The sequence below is a fragment of the Salmo trutta genome, unplaced genomic scaffold (genome assembly GCF_901001165.1).
Source record: "Salmo trutta unplaced genomic scaffold, fSalTru1.1, whole genome shotgun sequence".
NCBI lineage: Eukaryota > Metazoa > Chordata > Actinopteri > Salmoniformes > Salmonidae > Salmo > Salmo trutta.
In genome coordinates this window covers 10,110,085-10,116,171 of record NW_021822911.1, presented here as the reverse complement: position 1 = coordinate 10,116,171, position 6,087 = coordinate 10,110,085, and positions in this window count along the sequence as shown.

Here is a 6,087-nt window from a genome sequence, read left to right as displayed (position 1 = left end):
GTCTAGCTCGTTAGCACGTCTAGCTCCTTAGCACGTCTAGCTCCTTAGCACGTCTAGCTCCTTAGCACGTCTAGCTCGTTAGCCCGTCTAGCTCGTTAGCACGTAGGACGCACTGATTGGTGTCACCTCGTTAGTCAGTATGTGTTACACCTGTGCTGGCTTGTCCATCTCGTTAGTGGGAAGGTGTTTCACCTGAGCTGGTCCAGGTTCTATTTAAGAGTGTCTGGCCCAGTGCTCCAGTTGTCTTGATACATGTGGAGAGTCAACACCTTTAGTTGCTCCACCTTTTTGGTTTGCTTCCTGTCTTTAAGTTTGGTGTGTGTTTTTCTTTTGTTTGCCTCTTCTTGGGCAGATTTAGTGGGTCTCATGGTGGGTGTCTTTTAGGTCCCAGTTGTTGTTACTAGTCAACTTCCAGTGGACACCCCCATAGTGTCTTTCAGAGCCCCTCCTAAAAAACAAGTTATATTTTGGGTTGGATATTGCATCATATTGTTGATATTTTAATCAATGGCATTTCCTTAGAATGCTCATTAGTATTTCAGTTGTTAGTCTTCTGTTTTTTATCCTTGTATTTGTGTACTACATATTTATGTTTATTTTCATTGTTTTTTCCTGTGAAGCCATTGTGTTGCATCCATGTCTGACAAGTCTGTATAAATAAAGCTTGATTTTATTTGAACACATTGTAAAACAAATTAACCCAATGACTGACCAATCAACAGACTCTTGGTCCACCTTAGTATGAAAAACTGTATCAATCCCACTTTTCCAGCCTGCTGAAGGCATGGTGGAGTGGTAAACACCACCCCCGGCTCTACCAGGGGCTTGAGGTGGTCTCCCACAGCTCTGCTTATGTCTTGTTCTGTGGCCTTGCTGTTCCATTTCTTGACTGCCCCTGCAACACAGAAACACATTTAGTCATATTATATAAAACACTCAAAGTAATGGATATGGAGCATCTATGGCCTCAGTTACACCTGGCACCTAAATGTGACTTCTGTCATCTGATCACTCCAAGCTGCATTAGGTTCAGATCTACCAGGATGGGGCTTTGACATAGTCTGGACACAGTCAGGCCACTGATTATGCATAAGCAATGTAAAGAGATGGGGTGAATGAGTGGGGAAAAGTACATTTTACACAAATTACCTTCATAACAAATCAAATGTTGTTGGTCACATACAGGTGTTCATATGTTATTGCAGGTGTAGCGAAATGCTTGTCCTTCTAGTTCCCACAGTGCAGCAATATCTAACAATTAATATCTAACAATTTCACAACAAATACCTAATACACACAAATCTATGTTAAAGGAATGGAATTAGGAATATATAAATATATGGAATAACAATGTCAGAGCAGCATAGACTGAGATACAGTTTATACATATGAGATGAGAAATGATATGTAAACATTATTAAAGTGACTAGTGTTCCATTTATTAAAGTGGCCAATGATGTCAAGTCTATATGTAGGCTGCAGTCTCTCTGTGCTGTTTAACAGTCTGATGGCCTTGAGATAGAAGCTGTTTTTCAGTCTTTCGGTCCCAGCTTTGATGCACCTGTACTGATCTCGCCTTCTGAATGATAGCGGGTGAACAGGCAGTGGCTCGGGTAATAACAAAGAACATGTATGTATGCCTGGGGGGAAATTCACTTTCATACAGCCAGAAGTGATGAGAAATTACAGCAATATCAGTGGACAATTTGCACTAAATAAACATAAATGGAACATGTTCCCTTTTGCTGACATGATGAACCACTAAGGGGACATAAATATTTACCATCTAAACCATGTGTGACCTCTCACCTCTCTGGCTGTAGAAGTGTTCTTCCTAACCAGTCCCTCAACAGCTCTCTGACTGAGCTCCACCCTCACTGGGTCTTCAGAGGAGTGGAAGGCTGAGGAGGGATGGAAGGATGAATGGATCAGTCAGTCAATAAAGTGTAGAGCTGCTGTCTATGCTGTCTGACAAAATCACTATTTTAGTAGTTCATTAAAGTAAATTAGGCTTTATGACTGCTGAATACCAACTATCAATCACTTAGATCATGTATTTCCAGGTAGAGATACATCCTTGGGACGTCCCTAGCCCGTTAAAGTTGACATTTAAAATGGTTAAGGTTAGGGGTTAAGGTTAGGGTTTAGGGTAGGGATGTCCCAAGGATCCCAGATAGCATTGACCATTGTGCATTCTTCTGTCTCTTTTACATAGCAGGTGATGGGTTCTGACTTCTGAACTTGAAAATATGAAATATCCTTATTATGTGAAATTGAATGAAACAATAATGTATGTTGATGCTATTATGATGTACAATATTCCATGATGTTTCTATATGATAACAATACAGTAATATATTTAATATGATGTACAATATTCCATGATGTTTCTATATGATAACAATAGAGTAATATATTTAATATGATGTACAATATTCCATGATGTTTCTATAAGATAACAATACAGTAATATATTTAATATGATGTACAATATTCCATGATGTTTCTATATGATAACAATAGAGTAATATATTTAATATGATGTACAATATTCCATGATGTTTCTATATCATAACAATAGAGTAATATATTTAATATGACATATACTATTTAACTATTCAACATCAACAACTGACTGCCCAGTTCAACATCAGTTCACCGTCTCACCTCATACTGTATTGGAGCAGCAGCAGCTGACTGCCCAGTTCAACATCAGTTCACCGTCTCACCTCATACTGTATTGGAGCAGCAGCAGCTGACTGCCCGGTTCAACATCAGTTCACCGTCTCACCTCATACTGTATTGGAGCAGCAGCGGCTGACTGCCCAGTTCAACATCAGTTCACCGTCTCACCTCATACTGTATTGGAGCAGCAGCGGCTGACTGCCCGGTTCAACATCAGTTCACCGTCTCACCTCATACTGTATTGGAGCAGCAGCGGCTGACTGCCCGGTTCAACATCAGTTCACCGTCTCACCTCATACTGTATTGGAGCAGCAGCGGCTGACTGCCCGGTTCAACATCAGTTCACCGTCTCACCTCATACTGTATTGGAGCAGCAGCGGCTGACTGCCCGGTTCAACATCAGTTCACCGTCTCACCTCATACTGTATTGGAGCAGCAGCGGCTGACTGTCCGGTTCAACATCAGTTCACCGTCTCACCTCATACTGTATTGGAGCAGCAGCGGCTGACTGCCCGGTTCAACATCAGTTCACCGTCTCACCTCATACTGTATTGGAGCAGCAGCGGCTGACTGCCCGGTTCAACATCAGTTCACCGTCTCACCTCATACTGTATTGGAGCAGCAGCGGCTGACTGCCCGGTTCAACATCAGTTCACCGTCTCACCTCATACTGTATTGGAGCAGCAGCCGCTGACTGCCCGGTTCAACATCAGTTCACCGTCTCACCTCATACTGTATTGGAGCAGCAGCAGCTGACTGCCCGGTTCAACATCAGTTCACCGTCTCACCTCATACTGTATTGGAGCAGCAGCAGCTGACTGCCCGGTTCAACATCAGTTCACCGTCTCACGTCATACTGTATTGGAGCAGCAGCAGCTGACTGCCCGGTTCAACATCAGTTCATCGTCTCACCTCATACTGTATTGGAGCAGCAGCAGCTGACTGCCCGGTTCAACACCAGTTCACCGTCTCACCTCATACTGTATTGGAGCAGCAGCAGCTGACTTGATCGTTGATACTAATCATCATGTTTGAATCTGAGAGTAAATAGAGCCGACTACACTCTAAAAATGAAGGGTTCAACTGGAGTTGTTCTCAGATCCCCTAAGAACCGTAGGGTTCTCGGTCAATGAAAAACAGCCCCAAAAGGTTCTTCAAAGAACTTGTTAGAAGGTGGGTTCATCGAGGAACCTCCGTTGTTGCTGGACTTCTTCCGGGAACTTCGCAATTACAACTGAAAACGATGGTGACAAGTTTGGATGCGACAACAGTTAAAAAGGTTAAGTTGGTTTGATGTTTGGCTCTGAATATGTCTCGAAATAATTTATTATAAGGATATAACATACTAATAATGAATAACGAAGACAATGATGGTTTTCTGTGAATATCTTCCATAACGTTAATACAGTTAATGAACGTAAATATTAGAAAGCCGGGTTTGACCGTCGGCGTTGTATGAGCTACAGTACAGTACAGTTATCTAGCTAGCTAACGTTATGTCCTAACTAGGCACAACTAGGTTTGGATTATTTCCTCAACTATATTCTTTCCTATATATTGTATATCGTTTCCATAAAGCCAACATATCTTTACACTCATTAACGTAAGTTTCCAATCTAGAGCAGTTCTCACTTTTGTGATAATGAACTAGCTAACGTTAGCTTTGTTAACTAACTAACTAACTAACTAACTAACTAACTAACTAACTAACTAACTAACTAACTAACTAACTAACTAACTAACTAACCAACCAACCAACCAACCAACCAACCAACCAACCAACCAACCAACCAACCAACCAACCAACCAACCAACCAACCAACCAACCAACCAACCAACCAACCAACCAACCAACCAACCAACCAACCAACCAACCAACCAACCAACCAACCAACCAACCAACCAACCAACCAACCAACCAACCAACCAACCAACCAACCAACCAACCAACCAACCAACCAACCAACCAACCAACCAACCAACCAACCAACCAACCAACCAACCAACCAACCAACCAACCACCACTAAGGACGGTGACCTGTCCAGACCAGATGTTACAACGAACTGAATCGTCAATGGAGGTCTTCCTCTTTATATAGCCTGCTACAGCATGCAATACTATTAACTCACAAGGGGGCATAACGTAACATGTACAATACTATCCCATTTTGGAAATGTTACATGGACAATACTATCCCATTTTGGAAACGTTACATGTACAATACTATCCCATTTTGGAAACGTTACATGTACAATACTATCCCATTTTGGAAACGTTACATGTCCGCCCCCTTGTGGAGGGAAATTAATATCTTAGCCTCTTATGGCTAGGGGGCAGTATTTTCACGGCTGGATAAAAAACGTACCCAATTTAATCTGATTATTAGTCCTGCCCAGAAACTAGAATATGCATATAATTATTAGCTTTGGATAGAAAACACTCCAAAGTTTCTAAAACTGTTTGAATGGTGTCTGTGAGTATAACAGAACTCATTTGGCAGGCCAAAACGTGAGAAGATTCTGTACAGGAAGTACCCTGTCTGACCATTTCTTGCCCTTCTTTGTCATCTCTATCCATTACAAAGGATCTCTGCTGTTACGTGACACTTCCTACGGCTCCAATGGGCTCTCAGAGCCCGGGAAAAAGTTGAATGACGTAATTCAAAGCCCTGGCTGAAACACACGAGCGCTTTTGCTAAGTGGTTTATCAGAGGACAAAGGGCTTAGGCTCGTGCACTGGCCTCCCCCGCCTTTCTGTTTTTCCCTCTATTTACCGAAACACAGATTCCCGGTCGGAATATTATCGCTTTTTTACGAGAAAAATGGCATAAAAATTGATTTTAAACAGCGGTTGACATGCTTCGAAGTACGGTAATGAAATATTTAGAAATCTTTTGTCACAAAATGCGCCATGTGCGCGACCCTTATTTACCATTCGGATAGTGTCTAGAACGCACGAACAAAACGCCGCTGTTTGGATATAACGATGGATTATTTTGGACCAAACCAACATTTGTTATTGAAGTAGAAGTCCTGGGAGTGCATTCTGACGAAGAACAGGAAAGGTAATCAAACTTTTCTAATAGTAAATCTGATTTTGGTAAAGGCTAAACTTGGTGGGTGTCTAAATAGCTAGCCCTGTGATGCCGGGCTATCTACTGAGAATATTGTAAAATGTGCTTTCACCGAAAAGCTATTTTAAAATCGGACATATCGAGTGCATAGAGGAGTTCTGTATCTATAATTCTTAAAATAATTGTTATGTTTTTGGTGAACATTTATCGTGAGTAATTTAGTAAATTCACCGGAGGTTTGCGGGGGTATGCTAGTTCTGAATGTCACATGCTAATGTAAAAAAGCTGGTTTTTGATATAAATATGAACTTGATTGAACAAAACATGC